This window comes from Choloepus didactylus, chromosome 6 (assembly GCF_015220235.1).
Source record: "Choloepus didactylus isolate mChoDid1 chromosome 6, mChoDid1.pri, whole genome shotgun sequence".
NCBI classification, from domain to species: Eukaryota; Metazoa; Chordata; class Mammalia; order Pilosa; family Megalonychidae; genus Choloepus; species Choloepus didactylus.
The window spans coordinates 149,946,026-149,970,854 of NC_051312.1; the positions used below are offsets into that span (position 1 = coordinate 149,946,026).

Consider the following 24,829-nt stretch of genomic DNA (forward strand, 5'->3'; position numbering starts at 1 on the left):
ATCAGCTCCTGTGCATTCTTCAAAGTGTCCCTCTTGGCTATAGCAAGCTTGCTCCTTCTGTCTGAGCTTATATAGTGCTCTAGTAAACTAATCAAGGCCAATGCTGAATGGGCAGGGCCACACTTCCCTGGAAACTATCCAATCAGAGTTATTACCCACAGTTGGGTGGGTCGCATCTCCATGGAAACACTCAAAGAATTACAATCTAATCAACACTGATACATCTGCCCACACAAGATTGCATCAAAAATAATGGTGTTTTGGGGGACATAATACATTCAAACTGGCACAGTATTCCACACAACATTGCTTCTGACCAAAGAACCCACTTCACAGCAAATGAAGTGAGGGGATGGGCACATGCTCATGGAATTCTCTGGTCTTACCATGTTCCCCATCATCCAGAGGCAGCTGGGTTGATAGAACGGTGGAATGGCCTGTTGAAGAATCAACTATGGCACCAACTAGGTGGCAATACCTTGCAGGGCTGGGGCAGTGTTCTCCAGGAGACTGTGCATGCTCTGAATCAGCGTCCACTCTATGGTGCTGTTTTTCCCATAGCCAGGATTCATGGATCTAGGAATAAAGGGGCGAAAACAGGAGTGGCACCACTCACTATCACTCCTAGTGGTCCACTAGGAAAATTTTTGCTTCCTGTCCTTGCAAGCTTAAGCTCTGCTGGTCTACAAGTCTTAGTTCCAAAAGAAGAGTTTCCACCAGGAAACAAAACAATAATCCCATCGAACTGGAAGTTAAGACCACCACCTGGCCACTTTGGGCTTCTTATGCCTCTGAATCAACAGGCAATGAAGGGGGTTACTGTACTGGCTGGGGTGATTGATCCTGACTCTCAAGGGGAAATAGCACTGCAACTACGCAATGGAGGGAAAGAAGAGTTTTTCTGGAATGCAGGATATCCCCTAGGGTGGCTCTTAGTACTACCGTACCCTGTGATTAAAGTCAATGGAAAACTGCAACAACCCAATCCAGGCAGGACTACCAATGGTCAAGAAGCTTCAGGAATGAAGGTTTGGGTCACCCCATCAGGCAAAGAACCATGGGCAGCTGAAGTGCTTGCTGAGGGTAAAGGGAACATGGAATGGGCAGTGGAAAAAGGTAGTGATAAATATGAACTATGGCCACATGACCAGTTACAGAAACGAGGACTATGATTGCATGAGTGTTTCCTTGTTTTATGTTTGCATTTGTCTAAAGTAAATATCTTTGCTTTCTTCTCTGTCTTATTCCCTTGTCATATGATATAAGCTGTATTGTTCATTTTGCAGTATTTAAGTTAAAGGAAATCAATTTTAAGAGTTAATGTCACCCAAGGACTTGCACCCTATTCTGGAGAGATTTAGTGCATTTCTGGTTGTACACAGGACAGCAGAATATTTTTAGGTGAAATATATGTCTGTTATTGTTCTCTACTTAGAGATAAAGTATGTTTTAAGGTGATGTGTATAACTGCCAAGTTGACAAGGGGTGGACTCTGATGGTTAGGTTCATGTGTCACCTTGGCCAGGTGATGGTACCCAGGTGTCTGGTCAAGCAACACTGGCCTAACCGTTAATGCAAGGACATTTGTGGCTGATTAATAAACCAGAAGGCTGGTTTATTAAATCGTCAGTCAATTGCCTGCAGCTATGACTGATTACATCAACAAAGGACATGTCTTCCACAATGAGAGAATTCGATCAGCGGGATTTAATCCAAGCAGTTGAAGACTTTTAAGCGAGACAGATAGAGGACCTTTCTCTTCTTCTTTGGCTGACCAGCAAAGCGTTTCATCCTAGTTGCCAGTTTGCTGCCTGAGGAGTTCATCTAATATCTTCATTGGAGTTGACAGTTTGCTGCCTGCCTTACGGAATTTGGACTTGTGCATACCCACAGTTGTGTGAGACACTTTTATAAATCTTATATTTATAGATATCTCTTGTTGATTCTGTTTCCCTAGAGAATCCTAACTAATACATTAGTGTAGTGGATAGATCACAGATCCTAGAAATAGAAAACCTGGGTTTTAGCTGTGCTCTACAAATTGTACAACTCTCTACACTTTACTGGGTGTGGATATCTCTTCTGCACAAAGAGGAGCAACATGGTGTGTGGAGAGAAACATAGGCTTTGGAATCAGAAAGAGAGAAGTATGAGTTCTGTCTTAATCGCTTGCTGTGTGACCTTTGGTGAGTCACTCAACCTCTCAGAGCCTCATCTTCATTATTCATAAATTGCTCATAAATTGTAGTTTAGATGTCCTCGTGTTGCCATGAAGGTTAACTGAAGTTAAAAAGTTCCAAACATTGAAAAAAAAGTCCCCAAATTATATTGTGTTTTCTTCTTTGACCCCTGGATTATTTACATAGATATCTCTTAATTTCCAATTACATGGTTATTATACAGTTATCTTTTTGTAATTGGCTCAAAATTCCACTGTGGCCAGAAAAATTGCTCTATATGATTTCAGTCCTTTGAAATTTATTGAAACTAGTTTCATGGTCCAGGATATAATCAGTTTGGTAAATATTCTATGAAATACTCATGGGCTCTTGAAAACAATGTGAATTCCACAGTTGTTGTGTGCAGTGTTCTACATATGTCAAAATAAGGTCAGTCTGTCAATCATGTTGTTCAAATATTCTATACTCCTATTAATTTCTGGATTGCTTGTTTTATGAGTTACTGTGAGAAGTGTGTTAAGGTTTTTCATTATAAATGTGAATTTGTCACTGCAGTTCTGTCAATTTTTGCTATATATATTTTGAAACTATATTTTTGAGTGCATAAGATTTAGAATTGCCTTATCTTTCTTTTTATTTTAAAGCCTGTTTTATCTGTTTAATATAACTAGGCCAACTTTCTCTTGTTGTGTGCATCTTTTTCATCCTTTTACTTCCAATCTTACTGTTTCCTTATGTTTTAAAGATTTTAAGCAGAATTTAGTTGGACTTTATTTTTCTATTATCTGATAATCTTGGTCTTTAGCTGAGGCATTTTCCTCACTTATGTATTTTAAACACATTTTTTATTGAAGTATAACATATACAAAGAAAATTCCACAAATCGAAAATGAACAGGTCAATGAATTTTTACAAACGTACACAACCAACAGCCAGATCAGGTTCAAATATCACTAGCATCCCAAAAGCCCTCCTCTTATCCCTTCCCAGTCACTACCTCCCAAGATAACCACTATCCTGACTTCTAACTCCATATATTAAGTTTGCCCATTTTTGAACTTTATCTAAATGGAATGACATAGAGTGTTCTCTTTTGCACATGCTCTTTTCCTTTCTTACATACTGTCTTTCTTCATTCAGTCGACATTATTGTGAGATTATTACCTCTCATTGCATGTAACAATATTTCATTCATTCTCACTGCTGAATAGTATTTAATTATATTATTTACAATGTATTTACTGATTCTATTATTGAGGACATTTGGGTTATTTCCAATTTGGGCTATAATTAATAGTGTTGCTTTAAACATTCTTATCATGCCTTTTGGAGATCAACTGGATTCATTTCTATGGTGTTTAAACTAAGGAGTTGAAATTGCTGGGCCATAGAGCATGCAGGTATTCTGACAGTATAAATTGCCGAGTAGTTTTCCAAAATGATTTTTACCAACTTACACTCCCATTAGCAGCATGAGAGTTCCAGTTGCTCCACAATCTTTGCAACACTTGATATTATCATTCATTTTCCTTTTTGTCACTCAATGTGTGTACACTCATATTTCATTTTTTTTTATTTATATTTACCTAATGGCAACTGACTTTGAGAATGTTTCTTATGTTTACTGGCTATCATATGAATATATCTTTTGTTAAGTGGCTGTTTCACTCTTGCCTATTTTTAAGTGGCTTGTTTGCCTATTTCTTACTGTTTGTATGAATTATTTATAAATTCTTGACATGAGTCCTTCATCAAATATGTATTGCAAATATTTCCTCCCACTTACTGGCTGGCATTTTCACTTTCTTAATGTTTTCCCTTAATGGACAGGAGTTCTTAATAATAATGAAGTATCACTTGTCTATGTTTTCTATTATGGCTAATTCTTATTGTGCTCCTGTATGAAATATTTTCATACCCTCAGGTCATATATATATATATATATTTTTATATTGCCCTCTGAATGCTTTTGTTTTACTTTTCACAACTAGATCTACAATCCACTGTAACTGTTTTGAGTGCCAGAGCAAAGGAAAGATTAAGATATAAATATTTTTATATGGATAGGGACTGACCCAGATCCATTTGTTGAAAAGGTATCTTTTCCCCCTTTGAACCATACTTCAAACTTCATCAAAACTGAAATGACATTATGTGTGTGGGTCAGTTTCTAGACTGTTATTTTCTCTTCTGTTTTCTTTATTGGCCTATTCTTGTGCCAATTCCACACTGTAGCTTCATAGTAAGCCTTGATATCTGATAATGTAAGTCCACTAGCTTTGTTCTTCTTATTCAAGTTTATCTTAGCAATTCTTTTTAAAAATTTTCTTTAATTGTGGATATATATATATATATATATATATATATATACACACACACACATACACACACATACACACACAAAATATAAAATTTGGCATTTCAACCATTTTTAAATGTACAGTTCAGTGGCATTAATTACATTCACAATGTTGTGCTACCATTACCACCATCCATTACCAAAACTTTTTCATCACCCAAACAGAAACTCTACCAATTAAGTAATAGCTCCTCATTCCCCACAACCCAGTCCCTTGTAACCTTTATTCTACTTTCTGTCTCTCTGAATTTGCCTATTCCAGATGTTTCATATAAGAGGAATCATACAATATTTTCCCTTTAGTGTCTGGTCTGAAAAAAAAAAAGAAATTCTGCCCCAGAGATTTCCTATGTTTTTTAGGTTGCTTTTTCTTGATTCAGCACTCACTTTGTTGCTATAAACTTCTGACTGTTTTCTACAGTTCTGAGAAAGTTGCTCCCACCAGTTTCTGCTTTTTTTTTTTATGCTTCTGTGGAGGGACAGGAGTTTGGAGCTGCCTTCACCAGCTTGTTGATACCACTCCTGTCTTAGTTATTCTTGACTATTTTGAATTTCCATACTCATTTTTAAATCAGGCTTTTGCTTTTCACACACACAAAATCCTGCAGTTATTGACTGAGATTGCACTGGATTTGTAAAGACTAACATCATTACTACACTGAGTCTTTTAATATCTGAATGTTATATATTCCTCCTGTATTTCTCTCAGTATTGTTTTATAGGCTTCAGTGACCATTGCTGATCATTGCCTTAATCAGTTATTTCATTAGGAATTGCCAAGTTGTGATTTTTCTAATACTATCATTCATTATGCACTTATTACTTAGATTTCTTCTACAAATAAATACTCTTCCTCATCCTCTAAGACTATTTAATTTCCCTGATATGCAATTCATTCCAGAAAGGCAGGATAAATGCTTAATTCTTTCCCTTTAACTACCAATTTTTAAACTAATTAGTTAGTGCCTTACCAACCTCCAAAAGTAGTCATAATGGACTATCATTATGAAGTAATAGCTTCTGTTTTATGAATTAGGTTTTTATAAGTTGTCATTATATTCAATTTTTTAATAATCCCATCTTTAGACAGAATGCCCCTTCAAGCTAGCTCTTACGTCCTTTGGCACACTTCTGTCTTCCCCAAATCAGAGCTTGAAACAAAGGCTTGTGTGCAGATAGTATATTTAGGAAGGTAATTCAGTGTGCAAGGAGCCTTTTGAGATATGTCTCAGAACTATCTGTCCATGGGAACAAATGAGGAAACATTTATCCATTGGCTACTGTTCCCCATTGATCAAGAGGGTCCCCCCAAAATTCCCAGTCACACTTGCATGAGTGCCTAATGGGTTTCTACCAGGCTCTAGACCCTGCCAAGCCTCAGAGAATCTCAGGGTAGGAAGCAAGGGATGTGTGGCACAAGCAGACAGGGGAGCCTCTCTGCACCTCTACAAAACCTGTCAAGGCCTGTAATGACTGGAAGAAGAAGTGGACGGGGAGGATTCTGAAGTGCTGCACAAGGGTCCCTTCGATCGCCTCCTGCCTCCCTTTAAGTCCCATCCATCACAGAGTCTCCTTCAAAGCAGTGGCCAGTTGTAATTTCTGCAAGTCCTCAATACACAAGGAGAGTGGAACAGACTACCGTCCCCACTGCTCGGTTGGTCCCGAGGCCATGGTTGGGAGAAGCAGCACCGACTTCTGCCACCCAGCACCTTGGCCAGCACTTCATTCCGGAACTGTATTCTGTAAAGTTCAGCTCCCCCTGCCTCACTCCTCTCCAGTGTTATTCCCTTGAGGTAACCCAGGTAGCTTTCCATGTCTTTCTTTATGCTCATCCATATACCATACACACATACATGTGCACACATACACATATTGTGAATAGTGTGAACTTATTGCTGTAAAGCAAACTGAAAGAAAAACAAAATCCCTCACCACTCTGCAGCTTTTTTACTTTAACAGTACATCATGACTATTTTCCAAGTCAATAAATACAAAATAAATTCATTCTTTTTAATAGCTGTACAATATATCATAGAAAGGGTATGCTATAATACATATAATGCATAAAACTTTTTGTTATTGTTAACAATGCAGCAATAGGAATCTTTAGCAGTCTTATTATCTATGACTTTTGTACAGTGACGTCCCCAAATGGTGATTACAGATCAAGGCAAATGGTATATTTAGATCTTTCTTTTAAAACTCTAGAATTTTTGTTTATTTGTATATGGTGCAAAGTGGGGTAAGGGGGGCTGTCTGCATTAGTTAGGATATAGGTTTGGCTGCATGTAACAAAAACCTTAAATAACTGTGGCTTCCACAAGACATACTTTTATTTCTCTTTCACATAATAGACTGAGAGGGGCAGCCCAGAGCTGGTACGGAGTGGGTTGCACAATCCTGTTCTTTCAAGAACCTGGCTTCCTTTCACCCTCTTGCTCCGCCTTCCTTCCAGAATGTCCCCAGAAGCTGCCCATGTCACTTCTACTCACATTGCATTGGCCTGAACTTAGTCACACGACCCATACTAGCTTAAAAAAAGGAGCTAGTCTTTACTAAGGTCACATATAGTTGAATCTGTTTCTAGACTTTAATCTTTTGCACTCTTATATTAAAATAGCTCTATAATAGTTGTTAGGCTGTTATTATCATATTATGATTATGGTGGTTGGTGTAATAGCAATTTATCTTCTATTAAAACCTTGAAATAGATTCTTTGATTGGGGTTATTTTTTCAGACCAAGTTAAAGATGGCTAAACTTTTTTTTTTTTAACTGGCTTGTCCTGGTACTTGGATATTATCAGTTGGGGTAGAGATAATTTTCTTATGATTTTTCAGTGCTAAAATGTATCTCTACCCACTAGTAATTATGCATTTAAGATATCACAACTTTGTTTCATCATCACAGCCTTAGAGGAAAACAAAGCATTACTAAAGTAAGACCTCAGTATAGGCGGATCCCAGGGATAGAGAACAACCCTTCTTAGCGTGACAAACATCCAGGACTCCAGGACCCCACCCAAGAAAACCACACGTGTGAGCAAGTGCCTGGATAAGGCCTGGTGGCCAAATAAGTTCCCGAGCTGATGGGAAAATTTAAAAGGTATCCTCTCAGTTCCTGACTCTGCCACATTATCCATCTGAAATAGATGGTTCATTATCCTTTTAACTATCTCCTCACCATTTACCTCCTTTCACCAAGGCATCCAAATCAGACATCATTTACTCTGTTTTACAAGGGAAAAGACCCACTCAGGTTTATGCCTTATTCTCAAAAGTGCCTTCCTTTGATTTTATAGAAAAGCTGCTTACTCAAAAAAGGCTGCGCCTGGGGTTTGTCCCGTTCCACCCTGCCAGTGTATCCCCCCTGTCTTTCTTTAAAACATCTAAATAAAGAACCTCCTCCTGAGTGCCTCTTTGTTGCTCAGCTGTGGCCCTCTCTCTCTAGCTAAGCCAACTTGGCAGGTGAAATCACTGCCCTCCCCTCTACGTGGGATCAGACACCCAGGGGTGTAAATCTCCCTGGCAACATGGAATATGACTCCCGGGGAGGAATCTAGACCCAGCATCGTGGGATGGAGAACATCTTCTTGACCAAAAGGGGGTTGTGAAAGGAAATGAAATAAGCTTCAGTGGCAGAGAGATTCCAAAAGGAGCCGAGAGGTCACTCTGGTGGGCACTCTTACGCACAATATAGACAACCCTTTTTAGCTTCTAATGAATTGGAATAGCTAGCCTTAAATAGCTGAAACTATCAAACTACAACCCAGAATCCTTGAATCTTGAAGACGATTGTATAAAAATGTAGCTTATGAGGGGTGACAATGCGATTGGGAAAGCCATATGGACCACACTCCCTTTTGTCCAATGTATGGATGGATGAGTAGAAAAATGGGGGGAAAAAATAGGCACCCAGTGTTCTTTTTTACTTTAATTGTTCTTTTTCACTTTAATTGTTATTCTTATTATTTTTGTGTGTGTGGTAATGAAAATGTTCAAAAATTAATTTTGAGGATGAACGCACAACTATATAATGGTACTGTGAACCACTGAATGTACGTTTTGTATGACTGCATGGTATGTGAATATATCTCAATAAAAATGAATGTTAAAAAAAAAATCTAAATACTGTACAAATGTCTCTTCCATGAAGGCTTTCCTGGTTCCCACTGTCCTCAGCCGTGGAATAAGTCAAAAGCCACCTTAGAGCTCTAGATGCTGGTTCTCTCCACTCACTTTTTCAGATCACTTTCAGTCACCTGAAAAGCATTTAAGAGGTACCTCTGCCAGCTCCTCCCCAGGATTCTCATTAACAGCCTTAGCTCTCCAGTTATTTTAACCTCTGTTGGGAGTTACTGGGAATGAAGGACAACAGATCGGGTTGGAAGCTATCCAACGAGGCCAGCCCCTTAGCTGGCAGACAAGGAAATGGGAGACCACAAGATACTACAAGGGACATCATTCATGCCCTGGAGAGAAGCGAGCCCCAGGAAAGGCTCTGTCTGCCTGGCAGCTGCCTCTCCAGCACCTAGAACTGAGTCTAGCCCATGGCAGAGTCGTTGAAGGACTTAATGACCGAACCATGTAACGTAAGAACTCAGCCGCCACACTTAATAGAAACAGGAGATTCTGGTTCTGGAGGGACTACCCACGCCTTCCTTTCCTGGAGCGTCTTGGTACCCACCTCGTGGGTTTGCAGGCTCGGGTAGCCTGGCTGGCAGCCTCAATGTAACCGGCTCTGCTTCCCGCCGCCACCGCCGCTTCCCTGGCCCGGTGCTTGCTTTGCATCACAGGCAGCAACGATCGGTGGCAGGCGGCCGCCTCGGCGGCGGGTGCGCGCACCTTAGGGAGTGCCCGGGACCCAGGGGCGTGGCGCCGAGGGGTGGGGCGCGGGGCGGGGCCGGGAGTCCGCACCTGCACCTCACCTGCCGGTCCTCCAGTCTGCACTCCGCGCGGCGAGGGAAGCCGGCCCGCTTGGAGGGGCTCGCCGCAGGTCAGACGCCCGCTGGGGAGGGGCAGAGGGGCGCAGATGGGGAGGCGAAGGGGGATGCATCCCGGGCGGACGCGAGGCCTGGGGAAGGAGGCGAGCGAATACTGCTCTGTGTCCCCTGCGAGGGTCCCGGGCCACCTCTGTCCCGTGATCCCGTATCTGGCCCAGAGCCCCAGAGCTGCTTTAAGGACTTTCTTCCAGGCTGCAACATCCCAGGGTGGAGGGTGGGGGTGACCCTCTTAAATCTCTCCTCCCGGCCAGATACTTCCTTTCCTTAGGTCGGGAAGCCTGAAATCTAAAAAAGCCAGGCGATTCGTGTATCCACTAATAGACCAGTGGGTGGAAACAGATGTCAAGAGTAAAGGAGTAGGATTAGCACTGATAAGACAGGTTGAATTTGGATCCCAGAACAGTTTGAGAGAACCTGTGTGGGGAAAGAATGGATCATGAAGTAGATGTGTTGAAATGTAGCTCTGCTGCTTTCCTTCGCCTTCTCTGTCACTGTTTCTCGCTGTTTTCCGTGGTGTCTGCATCCGCGGCTACTTTTCCCACTGTTTTTCCTTGCTCCCTTCAGCCTTTCAAACTGACAGGACCACAGCCTTTACCTGTATTCTTACTCTCGTTTTAATAGTCGGTATAGCTTAGTGGTGAGAAGAACCATGGACTGTCTGTACTGGATGTGCGATATACTGAATAAAATCTGCATTTTGCACCATCTTAAACGCGGTGGGGAAGGAGCAAACCTACTCTGCCAGGTATGGGGCCAGTGCTCCGTGCCAGACTTTAGGTCACCACTGCTGAGGGTTTGGCAGCTTAGGAACGATGTGGTTCTCCTCGGTTCCTGGAGTTTCTGGAAATAAAATGGGAGTTGATAGGAAGGCTTTATGGAATATGGCCCTTTGATTTTATGGGGGGGCTGGAGAGGGGCCTGGGATAAGCAAGGGGTGAGGCCATTATCTCTGGTTGTGTGATACTTGTTCTGGCATATGGGAATCAAGCATTCAATATCCTTTTTAATGAGGTTGATTTCCTCTTCCTTCTTCCATGGAAGGTGGAGACAGTGCTGTCACTTACTTATCCCCCACCCCCCACCCCCACTCTTCTGGTAGGTGTTGATTGCAATGGCCGAGGTAGATCCATTGACTCCCAGTTGTTCTCTTTGGAGCCATCCCCAATACGCCCCCCATTATGACTCTGGCCTGAGCTGAGCATATGGCACTTTGTGACATTTAGGATTTGGGGGTGGGGGCCTGTGTGTATGTGTTTGTGTGTGGGGGGGGGGGTCAAGAGAAAGAGAAGACATCTGCTTTCTCATCTCCCCACCACTTTTAAGATAACATTCGCCTCCATGCTCAGTTGGTCAAAGGGCAGGTATTACCTATGGTGGTTAAAATTCAAGGGTTCTTTTCCTTAAACACATTTGTCTGTTGAAAATGGGGGAAGGGCGGGTTTTACTATGTGTAGGGCCACTCCCATAGGCAAAGTCCATCCTGTTGCAAAACTTGTTGTAACTGTGGGTAAGAGAACTGAAGTCATTAGTATGTCATAGATGAAAGGATGTGTATGTAGACATGTTTCATATCTGTTTTTGTTCCTGTGGATGGATGATAAGACAAGCACTAGATTATTCGCAATACTAGAACAAAATAAACATGAACAATTGGAAGCCATGGGTAGAGTGCTATAATCCCCACACTTCATTTTAACTCTCGGTTTTCCCTCTCACCAACCAGCCCTCTCCCGCAAACTTTTACCGGGTCTGGAAACAAACAAAAAGAGATGATTTGAATTGGAGCTGCTTTTGTTTCTCTTGTCCGTTCTCTTGTGGAAAAACAAAATGGTCACAGGTAGGGCCATTAGACGGTGAAGGAAAGTCCAAAGATCTCTCAGCCTCCTGTATGTGATGCAGAATTATCACTAAATGCATTGAGACACACCCTCTTCTTTCTCCTGCAGGGCTTAGATGCTGGAAGCCATTATCAGTATCCTAATGGGGCTTTACCATATTCAAGGTGCTTTTCTGAAGCAGCCCTGTGAGGTAGAAGTAGGAGCATGTATTTCATAAAGAGGAAGCAAACTGCAGACATTACCCGTCTTGCCCAGGCAGAGCCAGGATTCAACCAGAATTCCTTCCAGATTACCACAGCTTTCCTTTCAGGTCTTTTGTGGTTGTTTTGTTTTGAGGGAATGTAGTTGTTTGAGATTTATTTTTCCTGAGCATTTATTTAATGTGTTCTCTGACTTGAACTCTTAGAATCTAAATTTGGAAGCATTCTTGTTTGGTTCCTGTCATGCCCATCTTTGTGCCATGTAATCCCAAAATACTTTAGAGCTGGATATAACCTGAAAGATTATCAAGCCCAATCTCCTTGCTTCTCAAAGAAGAAAACTAGGTTCAGGAAATGTTCGAAGCGAGCTCACTGCATTGCTTCCCAAAATCTGGGGAGTCAAACCTGGGTCTTCTGATGCTCAGACAACTGCTCTTTCTGGCATGTGGTTCCTTGGGAATTTCCTAGATACATAAATCCAGTGGCTTATATTGATTTACTCTATTGTTTGGGGGTTTGGGACAGCAAACCATGGTCTCTCTGAATCCTGGTCTCAAATATCTGTAGCTCCTTCTGTTCTGTGGTCCCCATTCCGTGAAGGAAAGCCTATTTGTCTGACCCACTGTGTTGTTCCCGGCAGGATGTGCCTCATAGGCATGCAAGAAAATTTGGTTAATATTTGTTAAATGAATGTGTGAACAAGTACGTGATGCCATTAGGATTTCCTTCTCCCACAAATAACAGAAACCCTACCACACTACCTTATTTGTTTTTCTCGGTATTTGTTTTTCTCGGATAACTAGACATCTGGAGGTGAGAGGTCCAAGGCTGGGACAGTTGTTCCAGAATGTCATTCAGAGCATGCTGCCTCTACCCACCTGCACCCCCATCCTTGGTGTGCAGCTTTCATTTTCACTGAATGATAAGCACCTCTTCTGTGTTTCAGGCAAGCTGAGTAAAGAATAATAACTTTCCTGGGAGCTCCTCCTAGAAGATTTCTTCTCTTTCTTGCGCAACACTATGTCACATACCCATGCCTAACTGCAAGGGGCATGTTGCAATACAACAAAATAGGGATTCTGCACATAAGAAAGAGGGGAGAATGGATATTGGGCAGACAACTAACAGTGTCGCCATATGTGTTTTAAGAGTCATAGCCTCTTTGTTTTTGAATAATTTTGTTTGCATTTTTTTTTACTAAAAACATAATACATAATGCAGTGGGTCTAGGGGAACTTTTAAAAATTGTAGATTCCAAGTCCTGCCCCCAGAAGTGGTGATCATTTAGGTCTAGGATGGATCTGCACATTGGAGTAATAAACTAGCACTCCAGGTAATTTTCATGCAAGTGTTTGCCTCACCACATTTTGAGAAGCCCTGAATTGGGGGTAGTGTTGCAGAGGCACCTTCATTTTATTTCCAGTGGCTTCCTGCCTCATTCCCTCCTCTAGAGCCTCTTTCTTTCTTTTTTAATTTTTCCATTTGGGTCAAAATAATTAAACATATAGTCTTAAAAGTGATTCATTCTATGAGTTTTATACTGAGTTTACACCATGTTGCCTCCATGAAACAGTTACTTTCAATGCTTTTAGCTCTTCTGATATTTGCCACCAGATTTCTAGATAACATGCTAATCCCGGCTGTTGCCTTTTCTTTTCCCATTTTTGGATAATATCTCTCAACATCCTACCTGGGAGGATGAGGACTAAGCTTTCTTACGTCCCATCATTCTATCCCACATGTACCTCCCTTTCTTACAAACTCTGAATATTGTTATATCCTAGCTTTTGACTAAATCAACATTTATTCATTGTGGCTCTGTAAACATTATTCACAACTTAGACATGTGACTGGCCATGACTGTTACACTTCCTTTCTTCTACAACCTTTCCTTTTTCCTAGACTCAGTCATTGCTACATTGTCTTCAGCTGCATCATTTTTGAAGACTCATCACCAATTTTTCCTCCAAGTTTGACAGAACTGAAAAATTCCTCTCAATAAACATCAGATAATTCATCAGTTTGACTTTTTTTTTTTTTTTTTTCTTGGACTCCTCCCTGTTTGTTCCCCATTTTCTGGGCCTCTTGTCCTTCTGGGACTTACCCTCACTACCACCCTGGGAATTGCACCAGATTCCCATTTCTTGGGTTCCATGCCTTCCCTTTCCTTGGTTTTGCTGGAGCATAGTTTTCTGGGAAAGGGCACCTAGAGGCAGAAGCAAATTTATCCTGAAACTGATGATGCTCATGGCTAGTAGTTGTTGAATGGGGAGGAAAAGCGTGGTTGTGTCAAGAAGTATTTAAGGATTTCCTTAAGAGATCCTTAAAGAAAGAGCCCCGAACCGCATGGACCTGATTTGTTGTGATTTCTTTTCTTGTTCTAAAATAATATTCACTTTCATACCCAATTTTGTATCTGCAATTTTACATTCTTTTTCTTAAAGAGGCCCCCAAAATTACATAAGACTCAGACCCCACAAAATCTGGTTGTCGCCTGAAGGAAGGTAAGCTTTTAGAGATATGGCACATTTAAAACATTTTTTCTTCCTTCACACTTGATTGATAGTTTTGGCTGGGTATAGAATATTAAGTTGGAAATGATTTTCTCTCAGAGCTTTGAAAGCGTTGCCCATGTTCTTCTACATTCTTATGATGCTGTTGAGAACATGATGCCATCCTGATTCCTGATGTCTTGCATTTTGTTTTAATCTCTGGAAGTTTGTAGAGTGTTCTGTTCTTTATTCCTGATATTCTGAAATCTCTTGATGTTGTTGCTTGGTGTTGGTCTTTTTTTAGTCATTGTTCCAGTATTTAATAGGCCTCCTCAATCTAAAAATCATATTCTTCAGTTCTTGATGGTTTTCTTCTGTTATGTAATTTCCTTCTGCTTTTCCTCTGTTCTTTCTTTTCGAAATTTACATTATTTAGATGTTGGATCTCTTGAATCTGTTCTCCAATTTTCTTATCTTTGCTCTCTTATTTAAAAAAAAAAAATCTCTTGTCTCTTAGTGTTGATAAATATTACAACCCTTCTATTATCTTTTAAAATTTCTATCACCATATTTTTAATTCCCAAGGGCTTTTAGTTGGGGGAGGGGACAGAGGCGCTTCTAAATGTTCTTTTTCATAGTATCCTGTTTTTATTTCATGGATGTAGTATCTTCTCATTTCTCTGAGAGTGTTGTCAGTATATTTTTTCCTACATTTTAAAGGTTTTCCTCTGCTACCTACAATGTCTGTGTTTTTGGCAAAGTCCCTTTTTCTGTTGTTTTTGGTTCTGCCTTTCATGTTGGCAACTTGATTCACATGTTCCTGTTTGAGAATGGTGTATGAAAACATAGTTTGGATGCTTAGCCTGTGAGTATGGCAGTAGATTGGCGAGCTTCATTGTAAGGTGATTAGGCAGAGAAGTATTTTTTTGACAGCTTATCATTATCTGTCCCCCCTAGCTTTCTAGTATATAAATTTCTCAGTAGAAAGACCTCACCTCTAGTAATTTAATCCTGTTTGAGGAAAGGCCACTAATAATAAAACTTAAATTCATTTATTAGGCAATTTGTTTAATTACAGAGGTTACTGAAAGATGGGAATGTGGTAATCTAGGATTTTGAATTTTGTTCATGACCCTGCCCCCACCCTGAAGTACCTGATGCTCTTCTGTGCATTTTCTTTCATCACTAGTATGGGAGGATTGATGGCTTGCATGGAGACTAAGTTATTTTCTATTAAAAAATAAAAAATAAAAAGCTCAGAGATCTTGAGGTAATGAATGTTCTTTGAACATGAATACAACTAATTGTTTTGAAATAACATTTTCAAAATATGAATTACCTACCTAAAATGAAACACTTATTAATCCCAAGTAAATTAGGGCCTTTGGGGAAGTTCCATACTATGTTAGTTTTTGTCTTAACAGAAGATTTAATTAAGATGGAAAAGTATAATTAGTATAGTATTTTTCTTTACAAAAATATTTTTCTAATAGCTCTATGGTATTAGAGAATGTCTTGATTACAGAATTTGGGAGAAAATTTCTGCCCTTGAAGGTCACTGTAAACCCTTGCCATTTTTACTCCTTACATGGCCTGACGAGTGATAACCAAAACTTGTGGCAGATATGTCACTCTTCCTTTTTTGCTGGGAAAGTTTTAGATCACATTAAGGGACCAGATCATATGTATTACTGTAATGATTCCAGGTTTAGCTTTCAAAGACCTCTTAACTGGAAAGCCTAGCCACCAGATACTGGATTTTCCACTGTTGTTTTCCCTTCTCAGGCAACCCCCAAAGAAAGACTTAAAGGCTGGGGCCCAGTCTGCTTATTGATGCTCTGGGATAATGTACCATGTTTGCCTTGTGGTTTCAGATGTCCCTTGAGGGGGAGGCACTTACCCATACCCAAGTCTGAGAGCCACTATACTAGACTCATCTAGCTCTAAAAATTTTTAAAGACTCATCTAGCCTTACCAGTGACTGTATTTAGGAGATGGCATCCTCGTTTTTCATTATTAACTCTAAGTTGCCTCAGTTCAGTATAGTTCAAGAACTCTTGCTTTATGTCAAGATCAATGCTAGGCCATGGACAGTTTAAGATGAAGAAGATAAGGTCTCTGCTCTTGAGGAGACTATAGGCAAGATGTATACAAACAGATATTTTATTATGACATGGTAAGTGACCAAAATGGAGACATGTACAAGGTGCTGTGGAATTACAGAGGTGGGGCACTAAGCCCAAACTGTAGTTTCTAGGAAGGCTTCCTAGAGGAGATGAGACCCGAGTATTGAAAACTGAATCAGGATGAGCCAGATGAAGAAACATGAAATGGATGAGGCTGGAGAGATAGGTAAGGAGATAGGACTATGTTGTGCAATGCACAACCTCCTTACTGTGGTGATTAGCCAATGCAGTACTTAAAATTGCATAGTGGTGTAGTGGGGTTTTCATTTTAGGTAAATGACTCAGGCTGAAGTGGAAGAAGGATTTACAGAGGGAGGGACTAGAGTCATTGCAATAGTCCAGGCAAAGAACAATGACAGCCTCAGTGAGGTACTGGCTGTAGAAATAGAAAGGGAAGAGAGAACAACAGAAAATCTGAGGCAGCAAAATCAAAAGCAGGACCTTTGAGTCTTGGGGAACTGGGACACTGCAAGGCCTGGTGAGGAAAGAGGAGTCAGGGGTGACCCCTAGGGTTCTGGTTTTATGATTGACTGGATGTCTTTACCCGAGTTTGGAATATGGAAAGAGAAGCCAATTAAGTGGGGAAGATAATGGATTCAGTTCTGGACATGATGTTGAGGTGTCTAAAAAACATCCATGTGTTTATATGTGTGTTCATCTGTTCAGCAGGTTGTTGAGTATATGAGTCTGAAATTTAGGGAAGAGGTCAGGGCTGTAGAGTCATCAGCATATAAGTGGTACTTAAGCCATTGGAGTGTATGGGTTCTTGCAAGATGAAGATATATAAAAGAACAGTGGGCCAGACTGCTACTTTTTAAAAGACAGGCAAAGGAAGAGGACCTCTTGAAGGAGATGGAGAAGGGACCATCACAGAGGATGAAAAGAGCCAGGAGAGAGTAGTATCATGAAAGCCAAAGGAAGTCGAATATTTCAAAGACAAGTGACTAAGTGACTAGTTAACAGTGTCAGCTTCAGAGTAGCATCAAGAACAGAAGAGAAGTCTATTAAAGGACTATTTTTAACACTTTCATTGGATTTAACCTGCGGAGGTCATTTGGTGACATTTAGGAGAATAAATACAGAGTGATGATGAAGAGGAGGAAGTAAGTAGAGACAAGCGTATTTCCAGGTTTTTTTTCAAATACCTTAGCTGATTTTTCTAATGTATAATATAGTTTTATAAAAACATAGTTACTATCATATCTGAAAACTATACACACAAAAAGTACATTCATCAAAATGTAGATGGTGTTTATCTTTGGGCAGAGGAAGTTATGGATGATTTTTTTTATTTCTACTGTCTTTTTTTATTACTTTATTTATCAAATAAAAAAAATTTCCAAACAAAACAAAGCAAAGCAATGGGAAAAACAAATACCCTGAAATAACTTCATTCCTTCCAATATACTCCTACCACACCAAAAAAAAATATTTTTTTACATTTATTAAATGACATTGACTTGATTGGAACTGGCAAGTGTTTCGTGACATGGGTAGCTGTTTCTAGAATTAGTACCTTAGGAAAATACTCAGGCATGGATAAAAATGTAGCACAGTAATGATGGGAAATGGACAATGCAGAAGCATGCAGTTTCTTCAGCACATTAAGGGATACAAACTCCTTTTAAATTACACTTCTTCACAGACATGACACAAAACATTTCAACATCTAAAGTTAAACAATCTGGGATTCTGAAAGTGAATAGCAGCTTAATAGTTAAAATTTGAATAATGGTGACATTCAGGAGACCATACAATCAGTCATCTCCGGCAGTTTTTCAATGTCACTAAGTATTAGCGTTAAGTAATGCGTATTCTGGTTTCACTTCAAGAACAGCCCAAGGTTGTTAAGTTTCAGTCTCTCTGGGCAATACTGGTAGGTAACACTTAAACTGATAATTCTCTCTCTTTTTTAAAAAAAAAAATTCAGTTTTATTGAGATGTATTCAGATACCATACAATCATCCATGGGTGGTGGAACACAGTTGTTAAATTATTCTGTGTACTCTTTTTTTTTTTATTTTAAATTTTTTTATTTATTGAGATTGTTCACATACCATACAATTATCCAAAGATCCAAAGTGTACAATCAATTGCCCCCAGTACCATCATACAGCTGTGCATCCATCACCACAATTAATTTTTTCTCAATTTTTAGAGCATTTTCATTACTCCAGAAAAGAAATACAGACAAAAAAAGGAAACTCAAATCCTCCCATACCCCTAACTACCCACCCCCATTGTTGACTCATAGTATTGGTATAGTACATTTGTTACTGTTGATGAAAGAACGTTAAAATACTACTCACGGTAATTAGTTTGCAATAGGTATATTTTTTCCCTATATGCCCCTCTATTATTTTTTTTAAGTTTCAGAATAGTATTTAATTTTCAGATATTTATAGTCATCTTATTTGATATCAAAAAATAGTGGCCATGTTGTAAACTTTACAGATGAGGATATTGTTGCACTATTCTCATCATACATAGGTTGCAGAATAAATCTGAATACAGATCAATACTTCCCCTTTTTCCTCCTTTGTATATTTACAAACATGCCTACACAGAACCCTTGCTATTCAAATTATTTTTATCTGAACCAAGGAACTAAATGCATTGAGATAATTTTGTTTTGTTTATAGGAATTATCACTGTTTGTATACTCTTTTACATGATTAGATATATCATTTTTCTGTTTGAAATATTAAATAGGAAGAGAGACACAGGGCAGTGCTTAAGAAACCCACAGTCAATGAATACTTTTTTCCTTTTATTATTTTGTTTGTTGAAGTCTTGAGCCTGTTTAGAATCTAAGATGAAAGACAATAAAGGGTGGGATAGGTTTTGATTGATGAAACTTAATCTCAGAAGATACATGTGAGCACATGAGCAAAAACATAGGTGGAGGATTGACCTGTAAGAGGCAGAATGAATCAGAGAAGGATTTGTAGGTGGAGAATAGGAAAAGTGAGGTGATTTGTGACTCACGGTCTCGATTGTGTAATGAATTGGATGGGAAGGTTTACTCAGAATTGTGTGAACTCAGGTTTGTGGGTGTTGATGAGGGTGTTAAAAAACTAGTCTATGGGAAGTGGGAGTAGGAGCCTGCATATAACCAGCAGGACTGGGGTATAAAGGGGGAAGCTCAGCATCCATTTTGCATCACTACTGGTACAGAGGAGGGACTGAAAGAAGGAAGGAAGATAGGAATTTGTAGATATGATCACTTTTAGAATTGAAGAAAGCAGAGAGCCTGGACCTTAGAGAAATGATGCTCAGTGGTCTGGCATCTTGGAAATTTGCTTCCATGTCTTGGAGAGATCTTTCAATCCGGTCAATTATTATTGCCCTTGAGTATCCAGAAAGAGAATCCTGAACTAAATGTATTCTTTGGATTGACTGATAGCATTGGGCTTGGGGATAGTGTTAATCACAGGAAAACATATTATACACGTTTTTTTTTTTTTCCTTGTTGCTTGAAAAATGAAACAAACTTTCAAGTCCAGAGATGCCCCTTTCACTCAAATGTATGCTGAAACTGAAACTGGTAACTTGTTTCTTTGTAGGTATATAATATCCATAACCATATTTCCACATTCTCTTACTGTAGTGAATCTTGCTTTAATTCCTACATTTTGTTTTTGTGATGTATTAATTAAGAGTAAAGACAGAAAGGAATTTTAGAACTAGGAAGGGCTATGGAGATTACCTCTTTCAAGCTATCCATTTAACAAGTGTGAAAATTATGATCCTGAAGGGGTATGTGTTTTAGTTTCCTGGCTGCTAAAGCAAATTTCATGCAATGGATTGGCTTAAACAACAGGAATTTATTGGCTCATGGTCTGGAGGCTAGGAGAAATCCAAAATCAAAGCATTATCAAGGGGATGTTTTAGCCCATAAGACTGTGGCATTCTGGGGCTGGCTACTGGTAATCCTTAATCCTTGGCTTTTCTGTCACTTGGCCATGCACGTGGTGGCCTCACCTGGCTTCCCAGTTCCATTGACTTCCAGCTTCTGGCTGATGCCTGTGGCTTTCTCCCTCTCTGTGACCTTCCCTTTAAAGCCTTCAGTAATATTAAGACCCATCCTGACTGGGTTGGGCCATACCTTAAATGAAATAATCTCATCAAAAGGTCCTATTTACAAAGGTTCACACCCTCAGGATTAAGTTTAAGAATGTGTTTTTCTGGTTACATAACTCCAAACTACTACAACATGTGTCTTACTCAAGACCATAGAGTGAGTTCATAGCAGACCTGGACAAGAACCCAGGTTTTCTGACTCAGAGGCCACTGTTCTTTATTAGATATCGAGATAGAATGGAATTTAGTCCAGTTTCATCTTGAGTCTCTAATTCAGGATTCCAGTAAGACTACCTAATTCTCATGAGTTTGAAAGAGGCAATGAAAAAGGGCCCAGCTTAAATGCCACTCACTCTGTGCAGTCTTCTCAGACTCTCTGGTGAGACTTACTCACTTAACATCTTGTATCTCCAAGAATTGCTATCAGTATGTCTCATGACATTCAATCTCTCACACATGTACAGCTCCCCTCCAAGACTATAAATGACTTGAGGTTAGGGACCATTTCCTATTCATTTTATTATTTCTTCAGTACTTAACATAGAGTCTTGTATATAATAGGCTGACATTTAAAAAAAAAAAGAAAAAAAAAAAAAAAAAAAAAAAAAAACAAAGCAGGACTGGGCTCAACTCCAGGAACCAAATTGAGCTTGGTGTTAAAGGAGCTCTTGTCCATGGTAGTTTTGCTCCTTATCATGGTGAAGTCATGACAGAGCAAGGTTCAGAGTTTTATTCCAACCTTGCCCCTTTTGACCATGTTGTACCAAGCAACCACTTCCAGAGTGAATGACAATAAACATTGTGACTGTCAAATTTTGAACAGGGTGATGGACTCCAGGATTAGTTGGAGGCTCTCAGACTACTGCTAAAGCAGGGATACACCTCGAAATTCATGACTGTGGCCACAGTCACGTCAGCCTCTGGGAGAAGAGGACTTTCAATGCTGTACCTTGTGCTTTCCTGCTTTCTATTTCTAAAAAGCTCCTAGAAGATGAGGGAGGAGTACTGACCTTATTATTTGTAGAGGAACAGAAAGCTGAGTCAGGCAAGGTTGGCTGTATTCCAAAGTCAACTCAGTCCAGAAAGGACCTGAGTACTCCTGCTGTCAAGGACAGACCCAGAAAGTATGAAGACCATGTCCTGCAGTAAAATGATATGCTGTGAGCAACCCTAACCTATTCACCCACCAACAAGCACCCTCCCCATTCTGATTAAAAGGTAGACTCAGACAGTCCCCTTTCCAGGATTAGGTGGAGCTTCAACAGTGAAGTTTTTCCTTTGGAGTTACCTACTCAAAAACAAAGAACAGCCTTAATTTGGTAATTATACTTGTTCTAGGAGAGACGATTAGTTCTCCCCCATTAATTGTGGGAATGCACATAAAAGCACCAGAGAAGAGAAGGAAAATAATATTTATTTATTGAACACTTATCTAGTGAGCAGCTAGACCTTTTCCATTTTCAATTAATCCTCACAAGATCCTGCTGAGGTAGGTATTAATATCCCTGTTTTAGAGGCAGGAGTATTAAGATTCACAGAGTGTGGTAGATTGAATTATGTACCCCAGTGAAACACATGCTCTTAATCTTAATCTGTTTACCTGTAAGTGTGAAACTCATTTGCAAATAGGACCTTTTGAAGATGTTATGAATCAGGGTGAGCCTTAATCCGTATGGTGGAGTTCTTTATAAGCAGAAGAAATTTAGATGCAGTCTGTCCAACAAGTAGGCCAGAGAGGATCCAGAAGCCCAGAAGTCAGTGGAAACCCGAAGAGCAGATACAAGGAGAGAGAGATGCGAGTGGAGGAACTCCAGGGATTGCAGCCAGGTAGACTTCCAGGAGGAAGCATAGCCTTGCCAATACCTTGATTTTGGACTTCTAGCCTCCTAAGCAGTAAGACGATAAATTCTTGTTATTAAGCCAGCCAGTGTGTCATATTTGCCATAGCACCTGGCAGACTAAGACAAAGAAGCTAGGGAACTTGCCCAAGGTCTTAGCAGTAGAAGTGGTAATATTATGTGGTAATATTCTCCCTTCAAGGGAGTTTAGGAATCCAGTTTCCTTTGGGAAAATGTAGACATAGAATGCACCTGAATACATGACTCAACTTAAGTCTTTCCCAGCTTAGCCTTCCTCACACTCGTGTGTGAGGTGGTTCCTGTCCTTTCCCAGAGACTCCCGGATGCGCAGGGCCATGGCATCTGGTGATTTGATTTTTTAAGGACCCTGTTTTGTTCAGTCCCAATCTAAGAAGATTTCACAGTTTAATTCATTCCACCCCTGGAAGGGAATTACACATAGTCTTTCTTAGTAAAGAAGGCGGGAATGGTAGGGTAAAGAGTAAGTGATATTATGACTCAATTCCAACCATATCTGTGATTTGCTACAACAGCCTCTCAGCCTTTGTATGTGCTATTTCCCCTGCCTGGAACCTCAGCTACACTACTTGAGTAATACTTACTTGTTTTTCAAGAAAGCTTTAGTGACACTTCCCACTATAATCCTTCTTGATTTGCCCCAGGCTGAAGAGGACTCCTCTCCTTTATTGTCGTAACAGTCTGTACACTCTTGCAGCATTTATTATATGCATGATAGTACTCTGTCTTCACCATACTTTGAGCTTGTTATAGGCAAGTTTCCTCTTGAAGATAGATGAAATCCACTTTTGAAAGTAGAAGGATAGACAAGGGTGCCAATGGGGAAGGAATAATCTTTTCAAAAAATGACTGGGATAACTGGATATCTTCATGCAAAAGAATGAAATTGGATTCCCATATCATGCCATATATAAAAATTAATTCAGACTGGATCAAAGACCTAAATACAAGAGCTAAAACTATAAACTCTTAGAAGAAAACATAGGATTAAATCTTTGTGACCTTGGGTTAGGCAATAGTTTCTTAGATATGACAGTAAAATCACAAGCAACAAAAGGTAAAAATAGATAAATTGGACTTCACCAAATTTAAAAGCTTTTTTGCTTCAAATGACACCATCAAGAAAGTGCAAAGACAACCCTCAGAATGGTAGAAAATATTTGCAAAACATATATTGGATAAGGGATTTGTATCTGCAACATATAAAGAACTATTACAACTCAATACAAAGACAATTTAATTAAAAATGGACAAAGGATTTGAATAGACATTTCTCCAAAGAAGACATAGAAATGCCCAATAAGCACATGCAAAAGATGCTCAACATCATTAACCATTAGGGAGATTGAAAACAAAATCATAGTGAAATACTATTTCCAACCCACTAGGATGGCCAAAAAAAAAAAAAAGACAATAAAAAGTGTTGACAACAGTTTGGAGAAATTGGAATCCTCATACATGGTAAAATGGTGAAGCCAGTTTGATAAACAAAATGGCAGTTTCTCAAAATGTTAGAGTCACCATATGACTCAACAATTCCACCCCTAAGTATATACCCAAGAGAAACGAAGGCTATGTCTGCACAAAAACTTGTACAGGAATGTTCAGAGAAGCATTGTTCATAATAGCCAAAAAATCCATCAACTGATGAACAAATAAACAAAAAGGGTTATATCCATATGATGGAGTATTACTCAGCAATAAAAAGGAATGAATTAGTGAAACATACTACAATACAGATGAACCTTTAAAATGTTAGCCTAAGTGAAAGTAGCCAGTCACCAAAAGCTACAAATTGCATGATTCAATTCATATAAAATATCCAGGATAGAAAAATCCATAGAGACAGAAGGCAGATTAGTGGTTGCTAGAGGCTGAGGAAAGGAGAAATGGGGAGTGACTGCTAATAAGTATGGTAGTTCTTTGGGGTTGATGTAATGTTTTAAAATTAGATCGTAGTGATGGCTGCACACTCTGTGAATATACCAAAAAGAAATCACTGACTAGTACACTTTAAAAGGATGAATTTTATAGCATGTGAATTAAATGTTAATAAAATAGTAACTATTCAAAAAAAAAAAATAAGAGTAAAGGAATAATGGCAAGAAAACACTGAGACTTCTAGAACCATCTTAGTGTGTCTTTCAGAGCTATTAGGAAAAATTGTCCCAGGAATAAAAAGTAGGACTACTTAGCAAGATTGTTGAAGCCTTTGTAATTTCTTTTTTGATATATCTGATAGTTGCCTTTTGCAGTGATTAAGTTTTCAAATCTATAAAAGGATATGGAAATGTCCACCAGTTGATAAATGGATACATAAAATGTGATATATCCGTGCAATGAAATATTAATGAACCCTAAAAAGGAATGAAGTATTAATACAGGCTACAACATGGATAAACCTTGAAAACATGATGCTTTGTGAAATAAGCCAGACACAAAAGGACGATGTGTGCCTAGGGCTGGAGAAGTGAGTAAGGAAGGATTGGGGGTAATGGGGGTGACTCCTAATGTGTATGGGATTTCTTTTTTTTGGGGGGGGGGGATGAAAATATTCTAAAATTGATTGTGGTAATGGTTGCACACTGTGAATATACTCAAAATCTATGACGT

The 24,829-nt window shown here is 39.5% G+C and overlaps 1 protein-coding gene across 2 annotated transcripts in view; it reads left to right on the plus strand.

Moving 5' to 3' along the window:
- The window catches only part of TMEM45B (transmembrane protein 45B), a 46,599-nt gene that overhangs the window by 8,658 nt on the left and 13,112 nt on the right, over window positions 1–24,829 (plus strand). Inside the window, exon 1 of one of the 2 annotated variants that reach the window (XM_037841954.1) lies at window positions 9,469–9,533. The exons of the other annotated variant lie outside the window; for it this stretch is intronic. The gene's annotated coding sequence lies outside the window, so the exon portion shown is untranslated. Of the gene's footprint in view, window positions 1–9,468; window positions 9,534–24,829 lie in introns of those variants that run through there. 2 annotated transcript variants of the gene reach the window in all.